Source organism: Bombus flavifrons, chromosome 16, assembly GCF_040668555.2.
Source record: "Bombus flavifrons isolate JBK064 chromosome 16, iyBomFlav1_principal, whole genome shotgun sequence".
NCBI lineage: Eukaryota > Metazoa > Arthropoda > Insecta > Hymenoptera > Apidae > Bombus > Bombus flavifrons.
Window position 1 is genome coordinate 9229406 of NC_138457.1, and position 17938 is coordinate 9247343.

At 33.6% G+C, this 17938-nt stretch overlaps 1 protein-coding gene across 4 annotated transcripts in view; it reads left to right on the forward strand.

Annotated features, from left to right (window-relative positions):
• Positions 1-17938, forward strand: part of dnc (phosphodiesterase dunce) — a 352460-nt gene that overhangs the window by 83186 nt on the left and 251336 nt on the right. The window contains exons 1-2 of one of the 4 annotated variants that reach the window (XM_069129697.1): positions 7385-7753; positions 8755-8885. The exons of 1 other annotated variant lie outside the window; for it this stretch is intronic. The gene's annotated coding sequence lies outside the window, so the exon portion shown is untranslated. Of the gene's footprint in view, positions 1-7384; positions 8886-17938 lie in introns of those variants that run through there. 2 more of the 4 variants (XM_069129698.1, XM_069129696.1) reach the window with 2 other exon arrangements.

Here is a 17938-nt window from a genome sequence, read left to right on the forward strand (position 1 = left end):
CAAATTTAATCGTACCATTTTTCTTCTTGCGACTATAAAGAGTTATACGAGTGAACGAACTACTTGAACGACGAAGGTGAGTGAACTTGAGCTCTTTAATATGAACGACGAGTGTTTCAGATGATACAGACGAGATCCAGAGGCACCGTGTGCGATTGCCATTCGATTTCACGTAAAATATGCGTCCGAATAAATTCTTAGAATCCACGCAGGGTACCGTTAATCGTGGTAACGTGTTTGGGTTACGTTAACTTCTAAATCAACTAAACAGAGTTCTTTTTTGAAAATTTCATTTACTAACAAAAGATTAATCTCTTCACTTTTAAATAACGTTTACTTACTTTCTATGTTATCCTTTACAAATGATGGCTCAAATAAATCTGTTAAATTACGGTTTAAATTACTGTGTAAACAGTATTAAACGTTAAACCTGTTTAATGTTGGTTTTGGTTTCTTCGGTCAATATGCGTCCTAAAATAAGATTATACTAAGAGGATACTTAAAATATGCTTTAAATATCCGCATCTCATCCTCTCGTTTAATTCCGAATAAGCGAACAGTTCCCCTTTAGACCCTTTTAAACAGACGGAATATTATTCTCCTTCAATAATTTATTATTTATAAATTTTTCACAAATCCATACAAATGCGCAGCTTAATGATCGAACGGTTCTGTGAGCTAGTGTATGTCGCCCGGCGAATATTCAACAGATATTAAGAAGTCGATCGACGATAAAAAATGATAAAAACGTACAGAAGAGAGAGAGAATTACGTGACATGTTTTCAAATACGCACTCGCCATGCGTAGCGACCACATTCTTTGGTGCGTGACGCCGAATTTATCAGCGTGACTCCTGTTCCTCGCAACTATCGTCACGGTGCTTGAACGTGCCCACTAGTCACTATGATAATGCCTCTTCTGTGATAAATTTCCATACTTACGCGGTGCACTTCGTGCAGACATTTGCTCGCAGGCATACTAATTCCAGTCCTCTGTAGATTCCGCTCCTTTAATTTCTCATTAGCCAAATATTTATCTTTGGCATATCGCTTGTCCCATTATGAAGACGTTCGTAATATGTTACGGATTTTTATGCAATTTCACGAGGAATTTTGCTAAGCGCATCGTATTAATAAAATCGACTCGTTGAAAGACTCGTTACGCAAGGCTGAAACATTCTGAGGTTGCGAGCAAAGCGAGAATCTGTAAATAACGATATAAGAAATTTTGCATATTCTGTTTCCAGATGATCTTAACGCGAGTTACCGGTAGAATCATTACTTCGTGAGAAAAATTGCGCAAAATGCAAAGATCGAATAAAAACCACGAGTTAGCAGGAATTATTGTTTTTAAAGCATGGTTTAATCGCTTAAATTTAAATAGCAGGAAAAATTCAGAGCTGCCAAGAGAAAATTGCGATTTAAATTCTATAATAATTTGGCATAATCGAAATGAACTGAAAAATAAAATAAAACGAGACATATGCATTTTAACGAGTAAACCTCGATTCAAATACTCGTTTTATCCAGTGAAAGTTTCACCCAAGTCTCGAATTTCTTTCATTATATTCAAGTTTCTAACATGTTAATGTAAAAATCGGGAAATGTTTCGTGATAGAACGTGCACGTTTAATTGCACAACGCGTCTGTTACGTACTGACGAGGAATGCAATTCATCGCACAGCTGTCTACGTTGCAACTAGTAACGTTAATTAAACAATTTTGACGATGAAACGTAGGCGCCAGTGCGCTGAAATATTTGCAAGTGCAACACGGCCAGTAGCAACGAGCCACCAGAAATTATTAAGCTCATCCTCGATCGTCGAGTGAATCTTCAAATCCACCAAATCCTTTTCCAAGTCGCTTTTGAGCGAACTCAATTTTGCAACTTCGACTCTCATTTTCTAGTTTCACAGCAATAGATTCTATTTCCAATATTCATCAAGACTATAACATTTTACAATAAGTTTCCAATTTTCTTCCGTTAAATCCAATTACCTTTAATTTCAATTACCAACGAGTCAACATACCCTGAAGAAATATTCCAAATTCGGCAAGAACGTTAAGAGCCGTAGTAAATTACGACCAATTAATTACGTAATCTAGAATAACAAGTTTCCTTTATGGATGATCCAGCACGTAGGAGGAAACAACTATAAATTTTCAATTCCAGCTGATCAATCTAGTGACTCGACGATTCTCGTTGACATCGGAAATTCTAATTCCTGTGATCGACGACAAAGCTATATCTCATCAGGTCCGTGAACCGCTGTATATACCGCTCCTTTTCGTGTCAAATTTAATTCAATGATAAAAGGAGGGGAGAAGTTAATACTCGAAGATCGTCGAAAGCTTTTAAGGAATAAATTGTCTGTTTGATCGACAGGAAAGATTGAAAGAGGAAATCGCATACGATTGGCACGAACGCAGGGCCAAAGGGGGAACAAATCGCAAGAACATCGGGGAAAAGCCCTGCTTCCAACTCGCAGAAAAGTATTCGAATCTTTTCTTTGGAAAGAGCTGCTAGCAACTTTCGATTCGTCGAAGTTTCCCTGGCGAGAGTTCTGCATCCTCCGAGCAGATTTTTTCGTTTGCCCGCGAGACATGCGAATTTTCATCGAAATGGAACACCTTTCCAGAAACCTCGCCTTCTATCTGCAATTTTTTATCTGCGTTTCGAAAGAAGATAAAAAATTGCAGATAATCGATCTTTTTTCTTATATTTTCAGACAGTCACGGATATTCTATGCTTCCATTTGATACAAAATGCCAGTAAAATATAATATTCAATTCTGCGAATTTTTTCTTCATTCCCACGCATTTACAAACTACACGTAATAAATTTAAATCATTCGTACGTTTCAAAATTAATAACAAATGCCAGCAACTATCATCTTTATATTTCTAATTGTAATTAACGAGTTTTGATACACGGAATTATTTTAAAATCGATAACTTTATCTAACGATTACTTAACTCTATCCAGTTGTAATTTCTAGGGGCATCGGTCTCCTCGATATCACAATATCGGGAAATACCTGGATGTCAACCGGAAAGAGTTAACATAACAATAAAATAAAATTATAATTCTCTTCCACATTTTGTAGAATTAATCGAACGAGCATCTTCTTGAGGATGTTTCTTTCTCCAAGTCGCGTGTCCCATCTCTCGTTATTGGTTATGTGTCTAGTGATGTCTTTCTATCGGAGGAATGATCATGTATCGAACGATAAATGTACGACGTCAATTATTGGATCGCGAGGAATGCTCGAGGCGTTAGAATCACGTGTATCTCATTATACATCGACCGCTGTCCCCGTTAGATGAAGACGGACGACAAGAAACATTAATGATACACGACATAATCAATGGCTACAGGATGTGGAACATATTTATTAGGAGTATATCAGCTCCAGAATATTCCCTAGAATATTACATCATCGAAATTAGCATTACGTTATGTGAAAGAAAATGGTCGCAAGAAAAACTGAAAGAGTTTGTTGTATAATTTATGTTGTTGCATGTATAATTGAATTTTATTTATTTTCTAGTAAATATTGTCTGCTAAGAACATTTCTATAAATTAATAATTTTATGTTGATATTTATAAGATATTTACATTGCAGCTTTACGTTACACTGCAAAGTTTACGCGATAAATATTTCTATATTGTAAATTTCATGTTAATAATTGTAATAGCTAGCACAAATTTCGTACTAGAATTATTACGATCGTAGTATCAGTACTTAAATATTTGATACGGAAAGTAATTTTTCATGGATCAGTAATTACCAATAATGAGTTAGGAGATATTACTAAATCTATAGACTGTGAGTACACATGTTTGCATATCCTCAAGAGCAAACCACAATCACTTTATCTTATTTCCTGCTTTTCAGTATTCGCTTCTGGTTGGAGAAATTTTTCTAGCGAAACTATTCAAACAAATCATTCAAACATAAGTAGAAAAAGCCACAAATAGAGTTAAGACAAAATTCGAGTGCAAATATTTTTCCGGATAAAAAAATAGATTTAATATTATTCCATTGGTGTGTATTTTTATATTGCGTTTATCCAGTGCCAAAAATATTCGATTTTTTTCAGTTCAAAAATGAAATAAAAAGAAATCGTTAAATTTCGCGAATCGTATTTTGAAACACAAATTCTTCTCGCTTTATTTTTCCTTTATTCTGGTGTTCTTCGAATATCCACTTGCTTTTTTTTTTTTTGAGAAAAAATTGTTTTGTGTGATAAACAATGCATTTAATATTTTGTGTGAAAATAATCCGTTCATTGTTACACCGCAGTCGAATTCTATTATCCGAGTGAATTAAATTATCTGAGTTTGATATAAAAGTCTAAAGATTGTTTTTGTTTCTTTTTTGTTGCGACAGAAACTCGCGCGAGAACTGAGAAATTCGCGATATTTTTCATGTCAATAGATGGACTACACTCTAGAAATAACTCGCTGGGTTACGAAAATGAAAACGAAGGCTATTTTTCTTCGATGGGACCGGTAGTACGAGAAAGATTCTCCGATTCTTCCAGAGAAAGTTACAATATATTACGTTACAAATAGAAAATTTATTGGATAAAGTGTTGCTTTGTGGAGTTCAAGAAATACCTAAATGGTTCCAAATCAATTCTCGCGTCTCGCTCTTTAGTTTTTGCCATTTTATATAGAAAAATATATAATATAAAATAACAATCCTTTTTAAATAACAAAAATCACTTAAATCTTTAAATTTAGGATTCGTAAATCTTATCGCTGGGTTCTTGTATTTGTATCTCATTTAAATTAATACATTAGAGAATACCAGATATCTAATATTCAATAAAATTAACTAAATTCGTATCCAATGTTTACTATTCAAATCTAGATTTGTTAATCTTAATATACGTAAGATAGGTTTCTAAAACATAGTCCTCAATAATATTGAAGAATATTATCAGAGGAAACATTTAACAAAAGAAAAATTTATAACGCAGAAACATTATTTCCTTCTGTCAGTTTTCTTTATACCTGGAAAAGGTGGGTTTCTATGTGTTCTTCGTGTTTCTAGAGCTAGGAAATATAGATGTATTTTTTTGGTCGCCGCTGATGGATTGAATAAAATGGAAAATATCGAACGGCCAATGACATTATTCGTTATTTCTTCTCCGTTGTCTCGTTGTCTCTTCTCTGTTTTTTTCCATTCGCTGCACAGATGAACGAATGAGAAGACCTTAAAGTATTTTCGCTACATTGCCCACCAACTATTCGCGCGTATGAAGCAAATAATGCTGAACTTCGGGAAAAATAAAAAAATAATAGTTCATCGAAACACACGGAATTATTTTTACACCGTGATATTTTGATCTCATTCGATTTACAATATCTCGCCACTTTGATAACAGAAGAGACTATTCTCTATCTTCAGAATATTTTTTATGTAAAATAAGTTTTCTCGAGGAAATATATAAAATTAAAGAATGTGAAAACGAAATGATTGATGAACCTGAAGAACGAACCTCGATAAATCAAGAAATTTTATTCCACAAGTTTCCGCTAGGAAAAGTGAATTAAGTGAAAACCGAAGAGTCGAAAATCAGAGGAAATATCGTTTATTAAAAAGAAATTATATTATCCTACCGTTTTCTTTAGAGAATCAAATGAATGGAATATAAAATATGGAGCAATAAAGTAATAAATGTGGAAGAGAAATAATGTGTTTTTTATTTTTAAATTTTAGAGGAACTGAAAGACTGGAAATATTGGAGGAAGTATACGTATATTATACTGTAATTTATATTTATGGAAGTATTACTTCAACATTTTATTACGACATTATTTTTTGCTACTTTCATCATTATATTTCTTTCTATACTAGTAGAGCCATTAAAAATATTTTGATAAAAAATATGCTTTGAATTTTATGTAATAATTAAATGGAAATGTTTATGCAGATTTATATAAAGAAGTGAAATCTAAATGAGAATTTATTTCACTTATTAAATTATAATTGTATTGTAACATGCCCTTTATTTTGAATAATTATATATTTTTTCATTCCATGTATCCTTGCATTTTTAATAATAACAAACATTGATTGACAATGTTTTGTACATACTAATGAATGAAGATGAAATAATTTATTCATAATGTTAATATTATCCTCCAACCTATTTAAATACTATCTATCTATTATGACAAACGATAGAATAATAAGATAAAATGATAAGAGCAATAAAATGATTCATTTACAATACCAATATCTTTCACTTATTTACTATAATTGCAAACAATATTAATGCAATATTAACTTGTTGAAAGGTTCAGTATATTATAATTCTAATAATGTTCTCACGATTGACCTGTACTACTTACCACCTGAACCACTTAATTATCCATCAATTACTCGACTAACACCTAACCTACTATCACCCGTTACGGTATTTCTACTCTATACATACAACCACATAAGACTAAACCAATCTCGTTCGTTACATACAATAGCTCACGAAAATTATACGAGACCTTTCGAAATTTTATTAGTACGAACTTTCATTACAATAAATGTTCAAATATTTTCATATTTAATTGTATATCATCTCAATCAGTTGTAGTAATTGAATTCTGATTCCAACTATCTATTTATCTAATTACCGCATAGTTCTACTTTTCACTCTCTCCACCCCAGAGAACATGTATGAATAATTAATTAAACAAAATAAATATTCCTATAAAAAGAGAAAGAATCTTACCTTGTTACACTTCCCACTTTCTCTACTCGACTCTTCTCACTCTCTCTGTCCCTCTCTCTCTCTACTGCATTTTTCCATCACTTGCGCACCACACAGTGCGCAGAAACGGTTAACGAAATCAACCAAACACTGCAAAAAAAATAAAAAGATATATTCTGCTATCCAACAATTTATTTATCAAATCATTTCATAATCTTACCTTGTCACCTTTTTTACTGCACTCTTCCATCACTTGCATATCAGATAGCACACAAAAGCAATTAATCAACCACTGCAAAGAGTTAAAAAAAGATATTCTCCTATCCAATAACCTATTCATAAAATCATTCCATAATCTTACCATTTTCCCACTTCATTTCCACTTCATTCTTTCATCACTTACACGCAACACGCACAAGGAGAAACAAGGAGAAACAAGGAGAATTAACAAACCTTTCAAACATCACTACGAAAAGGAGAAGAAGTATTCAAAGGGGTTAAGATGAAGCGCGCCCGATAAATTGAAAGCGTTCGACTCGCGGCGTTCGACTCGCGACGTTCGGGCTCGTGCGGCTTCGTGTGAGGTCGGCCGAGATCGGGCAGGGCCGAGTGAGCCAGGCAGCGCCGCAGCGCGGGTAGTTTTCGTGCCTAGCTGGTCTAGCTGCTCGTTGTCTGGATTGTGTGTTCGTCGTGCTTGTGTTCGGCGGTGGGTGAATTCGCGCGAAAAGCACGCGCCTCGAAGAACGTGCTTTGCTTTCATTCATCTGTCGGCGGTTATCCGCGCATCTCACCAAGAAACGACGAAAAATCGGTCCGGCGATACGTGTCGTCTCTTCTCCTCACTCTTCAACTCTTCTTCCTTTCTCGTGCTACACGGCGGCCTCTCGACGGTTAGTCAGTCAGTCAGTCAGCCAGTCGTATTCAGTGCCGGTAGATGCGCTCCTTGTGCGCTCATGCCACGTCCTGCGCTCGAAAAATTACTCGCTGCGCGTGTCCAGCTATAATCGAGACAATTCGAATTCATATGTGAGTCGTAAATTTTTCAATATCTCTCGTTCGATCTCCACATCAATCGAGACTATCAGATTGGTCCATTAGCTCGCGCAGTTTTTCGTAAATCGTGGAAACTGAAAGTTTATTCATTCTTTGATTAGAGAGTTTCCTTGTTTCTTTACAGTAATTAATCTGTGAGTTGTATGCTTCTTGTGAATGTGAAAATTTCTATTTCTTCATTATGTACTATGTATTACAATTGTCTCGAAAATGTTCAGTTTTACGTATGAAGAATTTGGTTATTTTTTCTCACAAGCAAGTTCATATGTCGAGTTTTGTTTGTTTTGCGAATCGTGAACCGTAGAGTTTCTCCATTGTGTATTTTCATTCACTGCTTTTGAATTCCTTGCGCCAAGAGGTTCTCGTGTTTCTCTTTTTCAACATGAACCGGCGTATATGTCGTTACAGAAGACATCTTTATTGACATGTCGATATAAAGTTTCGTATTTCACTGTTAATCTACAGGAAGGAAGTAAATGTTATCGAACAATGTATAACACATCGGATAGGAAAATTTTGTGAGATAAATTAAATTTGTACGTATTGTACAATATACAGTACGATATAAAAATATGGTATTATCGATTAGTAATAAAAATTCGCCATTAATGAGTTTCGTTCGACTCTTATGAACTGTGCAACACATAAATCGATTTGAAAATGACATTATCGATTAACGTAAAAAATTCGATTTTATGACATACTTTCAACTTGCGTGAAGTATGTAACGATGAAGTTGTTTGCTAATAACGGAAATTCGTTTAACTTTCATATTTACAGATTATTTATGATTCCGTAAAAGAAACAAGGCCTATCAACGAGATTTTCGTGAAAACAAGTCGTGGATCGTATTGTAGTAAATAGAGAATAGTCAATTCGCATATGAACTTTGAGTGTCTCGATTATGCGTAAGTGAATCGTGTCGTTCATCGCTCGCGTTGGGATTTTCTCGCGTTCTAACCTTATTTCTTTATCTAGTGGTGATTCGAATCGCGGTCTCGACGTGTTTTTGTGCGTTAGTGCGTGAGTGAGTGTAGCGTGTCCTATTTATATCGCAGTGTGCGTTGACACACGACGTACGTCTAATTAAGGGAGAAACTGCAGATCATGTGAGTACGGAAATTTTGACTTTATTTTCGTATTTTATTTTGAACAAGACGCACGCGAGACACTTTTTTTTATGGCTCGTTCGACGTACTGAACTCGTAACTTATGTTGTTCTTCGTGAAAGATTAAACGCAACTTCTAATGTTTTGGTTTTGATCGAAGCAAACTGTATTATCAAAACAAAGTCTGTTTACCAGTATAACACGTAGTAATTTGAAACGAATCTGAAAGTCATCTCGAACATGTAATATATGTGTTAAAAGACCGTACCTTGTGAAATACGGTTTAGTAACAACCTTTACAAGAAGAATTTTACTCCAAATTAATTTGAAATCAATCTGTAAATGTATATACTAATATATATACATACATACATATATGTATAAATGTATATACGCAGAAGTTACTGGACATTATCGTAAATATATATCTAGTAAAAAAGATTGGTATAAATTAGTATAAATTATCTTGCAATAGAATTTACACTTTGGTCAAGTTTTTTTGGTACCTTTGTTACCAAGTAAATCTTTGGCTTTATCACGGAAACTGTTTAATATTCCTATAATATTTGTCAAAGTTTATTTTAAATTTGGAATGATTATAGTTACATACTCTTCTTACAAAACAATGAGAAATTCATTCTAAGTGACTCACATATATATTTGAATACTGACTACAGAAAATTTGTATGAATATATTATGTGTGTTGTACAAAACAGTTTGAAATTGCATTACCAGCACTATAATACGATACCACTATCATGATTGGTCTCAAATTTCACTAATATAACCGCGATAATCCTGTCTTATTACTTTGCTAATGGCAAATGTATAACACACACGGTACAGTGGCATAAAAGAAAGTTTAAAATTGATGTAATTATGAATTTTATTTGTACTAGAAATTTTTTACCCTATATAAATTTGCATTTTATATCATTTTTATTTTATTTTAATTTCATTTCATTTATATTTAATTTCTCATTTACCTTTAATTGCTCTGTAAAGTTATACTATCTTTTTATACTTCATATTTTCTACATTTTCTTTCGTCCGCTATTGTATATTGATGAAAGGTTTTTCTAGCTGTTCGAATATTTTTGTGATCCACTGTATCTCCTAGTTTTTGCTCTCTATCGTGTAGTTTCTTAGCCTCGGCCTCGTTCGATCACAACAAACATGAAACGTCATACTTTTCACCAGCGGATGGTAAATACGGGGAAAGGGGAACAAGTTGCATATGCTAGGCGGTTTTTTACACGAAAGCGACGAGAAATAATAATTCATACGCGGTTGCGTAACTTTCCCACGGCTTGTCACTTGTCATATCTTTACAAATGCCAAATATCGCACATTATAGAGACGTTATCGTTAAGTATAGAAAAAGGCAATTTTGACGTTACAGATATGTCAAGTATAACGATATGACAAAAACATTTGCACGAACCAAATTTTCTTGCAAAATCCTCTGTAAATGTGTAAAAAATAAACAATTCTCTAGAAAATCTTCTTGTAGTATATAATTTTGTAATTTACAAAACTTCATCTATCGTAAATCAGGTGTAACAGAAATTAGGATATATTTTCAGCAAAATCACATCAAAATGTACGACATTAAATATATAAATTACTGGATTATAACCAAAACGATTTACTTTCGTTGGACTATTTGCTCTTTCTCGGCAAAACAAACATTCCAGTATCTTTAATATTTGTTCAATATATTTCAATTTCCTTAAACAGATTATCCATGATATTACGTATCTCTGTGATTGTATTTGTAATTATCATGTTGCAAGAAAATTATGTTCAACTAAACTCTAACTAAATCAGTTGTAGACCTTCTAAGAATAATTAAGATTTATAATAAGATAAGAAATAAAGAATCGCGTTTTTTTTTCCTACAAATTTATACAGAGTTTATACAAATTTATACGAGAAATTATTATCTATGCTAACGCTTCTGTTCATCAACAAAGAACATTTTAATTTATAATTTAAGGCCGTGTTTGTGTCGATATGGTTTTATAGTACGTATCGCATATAATTTATATAATTTAGTCGTGCATTTACACCAAGAGCCTTCTCTTTGCACTGCGTATCTCCAACAAGTGTCTTGCGTGCGTGCTTTTCCATTAAGATTTAAAATTGCTAAAAATACGCTACCGCTCACAAGTATTTCGACAATTTCTATTTAAAAGTAAATAATCATAAAAGTAAAATATATTAGTAGAGAAATTACAAAGATCATACAGTTATAAATTAATCTAAGCTACCTCAATCAAAAAGCTCGTAAGTGCTACCTTGAATTATTAATTCGTCGTTAATTCCTATAGATTTTGGATAGATTCAAATTTCGTTACTATAAATCGACAAAAACGTCGAAATACTTATGAACGGCTGATGTACGCGTAATGTAAGTTAGGTTAGAATAATGATATCAATGCTGTGTGTCACGTAATCGCAAAACTTCAACAAGAACTGCTACATAATTATTTGAACTTGAAAGAAAACCGGAAGTACCTATACGGAGTATACTGAATAATGGAAATATGTAAAGAGCGATGACAAGGTAAACATTAGTCTCTTTTGTCTAGTGCGAATATAATACTTGTTCTGTTTCCGTTCTTTTAACGTTAATAATAGCGTCCGAAACAAAGTGTGGATAACTAATTAATTATAACTTTGTTCGGTAAGTGGATATTTTTTTATAATATTCTGTCGAATCATATCGTTGAGATCAGATAGTATTCAGAAGGCAACGTATAATTAAGTTTTTCTTGAAAATTTTAGATTAATGTTATTTCTATATACATTAGAGGTTTCACGTTATAAATATTTCTGCGCTACGATCTTTACATTAGAGGTATTTCTATGTCGTAAACTTTGTACTGTAGGTATTTTTCTTTCGTAAAGTTTGCGTTGGAAATGTCTTTACGTTGTACATTTTTCGATAAAAATATTGAAAATTTTGCTCTAGAAATATAGCGAAGGATGTTTCTATATTGCAATAATTTGTAATAATTTCACATTTGGAATATTTCTGTATTGCAATAGTCTGTCATAATCTCATACTTTTATATATTATAAATTTCCTATTAAAAATATTTCTATGATGGAAATTTTACATAAAAAGTATCTTTATAGCAACAATTTCGTATATTTGATATATTGCAATGTTCACGTTAAAAATACGTTCGTGTTATAGACGCAATATTAGGAACATTTTCATACTAAAAATTTAATATTATTTCGTAATATTTATTTCATCAAAATCTCCGTGTTAGAAAAACTCTGCATCAGAAAAGCTTACATTTAATTCGAATTAGTAATACTGTTTCATATTAGAATCTCTATTTTAATTAACTTTGTCGCGAGGAGTCAAATACGTAGCATCAAAAGCAAAGCAAACCAAAGTTTATCTTCCTCTGTTAATCTCTCTGCTTCTCTACAAACCTAATATTCGTTTAGTTCTCCCACTGTGTATAATAACATTTGAAACAAAGTGAGAATAATTAATTGCCATTAACCCTGTTCATTTGTTAGACTCGTTTGCCATAGTAAGACTCCGCTATTGCGAGAAGCTTGTACGAGATTGTTTGAAGTTATGAAAAGGATGTGTTGTATTCTCAGAGACGAAGTCCTTTCGATAACTTTCCCTTGTTATCCGCGTTTCCGGTCTCCTCGCCTGCAAACTTATATTTCTCCGGCAATTTTCATTTTTCTGCAATTTTCTTTAAATTTATACTATCCTATCTTTAGTTTCGAAACTTCCCAAATAAACGAAACATCAGTTTGTTCTTTGCTTCTAATTGGGTAAGTTGGTTATTAAACAAATCGTGATTCGTGCTTTTCAATAAAAATACGACTTAGGAATAGAATTCCATTCGTGTACTATAATTAATCTAATAATATCGTATATTATAATTAATACAATACAACAGAAATATATTTGCCTGGAACCATTATTTGCGATAAATTAATCAGTTGATCCAGAATTACTGTTGCATTAATTTTCTATGTAAACCACGGCCGATTAGCATTAAAACAACAGGCGATATTACGAGCCAAAATTATGCGAATATCTGCGAATTTCTGTATTAACGAGACAACCATACCGGGTAGAATTTTGACGACTATACAAATTCATAGAAACATGTCAATTATCTATATAGATTCGTTGTTAACGGAATGTTAACGTTAAAATTTAGTTTGAAGATTTGCCAACTACTTAAATTTGCCTAATTGCAGATTAGGTTGAACTTAAATTTCTCCATTTAAGGCGTCGTTCTCAAGATGATAAAATTGCTCTAGTGCACCAGCGTGATACATTTTTAAATTCATTTCTCTGGAAAACTAAGCGTCTTATAACAAAATTTTATTCTGCATTTTTTACCCATTTTCACATGTAGAACAACCCCCTGTCGATTAGTTTCTCTCGTTCAGTCCGGGGTTTACCAAGTTTAAGCATACTCGACGAATCTTCAAGCTAGATTTTCTAAAAAAAATCAGACTTCGGACGAAAAAAAGGCCTTCTACATTTTCCACCTACTTTTCCATGTAGGTTTGCTTCCATTTTGGTTTATCAGTTCGGTAACGTCGTGTGTAACGGTATATAAAATTCACGTGACAGGTAATATGTTAATGAAACTGGAAGCGATTTCTTTCACCATATGTCGCAGCAGATTATGGCTGGAGACACGAAATCGTGAATTACATAAGCTCGTTGGATTTCGATGGACCGTCGAATTAGAAAAAAATGCCAGTTCGTGACTCTTGTTAGTAATCGATTCGTTACGTAACCACGGCTAAAGGCTGCGTCTGCCCGTTCACTCCATTTGTCGATCATCCAGTTCGCTCTTACCTGGAAATTTGCTCGAGCTTCTTCTACCGGAACTGTCGAAAAAGCTCAATTTGTTCCAATGATTGAATATTTTTTGATAAGAATAAGTTATAGGAGGTTCGTGCTGAAAATTTCAGGCCATTTTCTTGAATTCTCATGGCATTTGAGAATGCCTTATTGCGCTATTCTGACCTTGAAATTGGGGAAAATTTTATGACAAGCTATTTTGCATTGGTTTCGAACGATCGTTGGAGGTTTTAGGCGAAATTTTTAGGCTGAATAGGAAATCGAGCTTTTCTAAGATTTTTCTATGCAGGCTCGAGGAATAGTTTTCGTAAGTTTCTCATCAGATTTAGGAATTTTCTTTCGATTATGTCGTTTTGGAATATTTTTCATATTTGAGAACAAAATTTTCTCCAATCTTACCACCGAGATTATTCTTATACTTTTGACGAGATTTCATGCGAATTCTGTATTTTCCCTGAACAAAAATATATAATCGATATACCCAAATCGGAATTGTACGTAACACTGTGCAAGCCAAAAACGATACGCGCGAAGCGTATTATCCTGACTCTTAAATTAGTAAACAATCTTCGAACCTAACTTCAACGGAAAGTCGTAAAAATGGAAAATACACAATTACCGTAAATTTCAGGGTTGCCAGGGAATTATAATAAATCTTAGTTTTCCATTCTCTTCCTGAACGGTGATCCCAGCTCGTAACACAAGTTGTCCAGTAACTTTCAATCGATTTAGCCTCGAAGATACGCAGAATTCTCAACACGTGTTGTGCTATCGCTGAAAATTGTTGGAGTATTTTTCTCGTCACCTGTTTTCTCGCCTGTTAGTGGTATTTCTGTTTGATTCGTGTTAATGCGACTGCATCGAGCATGCAACACATCGGAATTGTCTGTCAATATGTTCGACAACCACTTCAAACTTACTCGTATTTGGCACGAAGAGCTTAGTTTCTCGCGAAACGATCGTTCACGAATGATTATTCGTATTTTCATTGATCGTAAATCGCTATTATTTCATATTAGATAGTAATTAACTAATAATATTCTAATATTATAACATTAGAATATTACTATCTGATATAATATTAGTATATTAGTATTACTATAATATTAGTTAATTACTATCTAATATGAAATAATAGCGATCTACGATCAATGAAAATACTAATAATCATATTAATATTATTCTAATATTATAATATTCGTCAAATTAACATTAATTTAATGACAATTTGTCGCTATTAATTGGTCATTAATTTTACAAATCACCGATGTTTGTTTTTCATCGATAGGTTAAGTAAATATAGTCTAGTAACTTATTCTCGTATTCTAGGGAATTCCTTTTAATTTCCTGCTCGCTTTTCTGTCGATCTTTCGAATATATTACGCACCGAGGTCCCCGTGATTTCCCAAGATGAAATTCTAGATATTGGTTGGTAATTGAATGGATTTTTTTTATTTCTTCGTATGTACTAGCTATCGAAGCAGGATAGAGGCATGAAATCTCTTCTCGAATGATAGATTTAGGTCATGTTTCGTGATTGATCTTCTGTTTGAAGGAGTTCTGCTTGCACCTTTCCTTTAAAAATTGAATTATGTAAAAGGAATATATATGGAATACGTAGATATCAGTTATATCGGGACGTTATTTTCGTTGCTTATTTTCTGATCATGTTGCCCAATGACCAAAATGTATCTCTTCGTTCAAATAATATTAATTCTAGTTTGTATCGTTGCTCTGATTATACAGACAGAAATAGATCAAAGTGCAAGTGTTAGTTTTCATAGTGCAAGGAATTTTATAATAAAAAAACATTATTTTCGTCCATCTTTTTTTTACCTTGAAACCCGCCATCGCACGTGGTTGAATTTATCTTCACTCGCGTTTTCGTACGATATAAAAAGACATTTTGCCCCTGTAGTACACTGCAAACAATTGCCAAACGACCCACGTAAACACAGCGGTCTGTAACTTTCTAATTTCAACAAATTTCTAACTTTGTAATCGTCAAAGGTTCAAAGGTAAATCAATTCCAGTCAACTTTTTCGGTATTCGACGTTTAATTTTTATATCGTAGAATGTCGAATTATAGGAAATATCAGAAATGGTTGCGTCGAATGTACAATAATATTCAAAGAATATTTTTAGTTCCCACTTCTCAACATACGGAAACATATAATCGCCGTACATTCTAGTTAAACAACTTTGAGTTATTAGTATTTTCAGTTGGCAAGCATCGAAACTGTAACTTGCATCTCAGCGTGATACACTCAGCTTCCGTGAGATATTTGCGTATGTTTCGCTAAGGCGCGCTGCATTCTACGCGAGAATAGCTCTATATGAAGGAACAGGCGAATGAATATGAAAAGCTGGTAGGGTTTTAACCATGCGTTGACCAAAGAACGGAATACTGTTAGTCTTTCTAATGCTCAACCAACTGACGTTCATCCAGTTTCCACTAGGAAAGCGTTTCACGTTTTAATGGTGGCCACGTTGAAACTGTCGTTTAATGATTTAGGACACCGGTCTGTCCACCGAGACACGGAAGTTTACTTTAGAGTACCGTGTCTTTGATGGATTTATTTCTAATCTGATTCCCAAGTATATTTAATTACTCGAGCGGAGAAATATTAAATCTGGCCTGGATTTTTCTTCCAACATTGATCGAAATATTTACAAGTTCTCGACTTTTGAGAATCTTCAAATATTTCTCTTCTCTGTCACGATTTTTTATTCGCCAGTATTTTTCTATGTTCTCAATGCGAGAATTGATTGTAAATTTCAATAAATAAAAAAAAAAAAGTATTTTTCTATTTCTTCGATGTTTCAGTATTCTCGGTGTCTTAACTTTGGTACGTTTTCTCATATTTTTCTAATCCACATTTCGAATATTAATTCACCCTGGAGTATTTTGTTTTACGTACAATTATTAATATATTGAACAATATTAAAACAAAACGTTTCTTAATCACGACACTAGACAAGTTTTCATCGTCGAAATAATGCAACACCCTGTTATAGTAATATTTATCGTAAGCTAAATAATTAGTTATTAAAATAAGTAGTTATTGAAAATTTCAATTGTCAAAACGTACCACCGAGCTTGAAATATGAATTGCGGGTAATCCTTTGGGAATGCACACGTGCAAAATTGATTTGGTACTTGTGACGGAAGCACGTGATGGTTCCCTTACGTGGGTATATCGTCTGGGGATTTCCATGTCAAAGGGAGACGCCATGTAAATCTTGTACGGCAAGGACTTTTGTATTTATTGAATGTGTCGAAACACGCTGTCGACGACAAACGGTTAACAGAGAGCCGCTTCTTCTCGCGTTTTAAGGTAGTCATAAATATTAATCCAGGCTTTTGTAGAAATTTTTCCGTCTGCAGTCCTCGAGCGTCGTCTACTTTCTTCTAAATTCACGTGAAATTCAACACTGCTGACATTTCCAATCCTTCAATAACAAAGTAGTTGCTCGATTCGATATTTCATCGTGACTTGAAAGGAAACAGATGTTGTATTTGCTCTGTTCAAAATTTTCCAAGTATATTTCACATTTTAGAATTAGAGAATATTTCTTTACGAGTCAGAGAATTTCTACGACGACAGAGAAATAATCTAAAATTATAAAAACCAGAGACACGTGAATCCTCGTCCATAATGTTACAGGACCAAGAAAATAGTTTCCAATAAGAAGGAAAAAACGTTTCTCAAGCAACGAATGCATATTTTCTAAATAAACCAGTCTTCTATCTTACCAACACACTCATCCATATAAATCACTTTCGCAACAAGGAAATCTGGTATCTGTGTAACATAAATCAGCCAAGAACATAATCGTTCATTGGAACAGGGTTGATCATCGTGAGATCTCGAATCGACAACGATGTATCGTCAGGCGCAACAATGTACCGTTGCGTATTATGTTTTCAATCGATTGCACGTCGCTTCGTCCCTGAACTATGGACTTCAGTGCAAGTTGAAAGCGAGTGTATCGCAGTAACAAAGTTTTCAACGACGACAAAGTAGATATTTTTAATACATACGATCCCTCGTCGACTCGTGCATCTCGCAAACGCGCACCGCCATTATTTCCCGAGTTTTATTTACCGTTTTAAAACGGTACGCTCGCATTTTATCTCGATTCTCAATAAATAATGTTTCTACTAATCTCTAAACCTTGTAT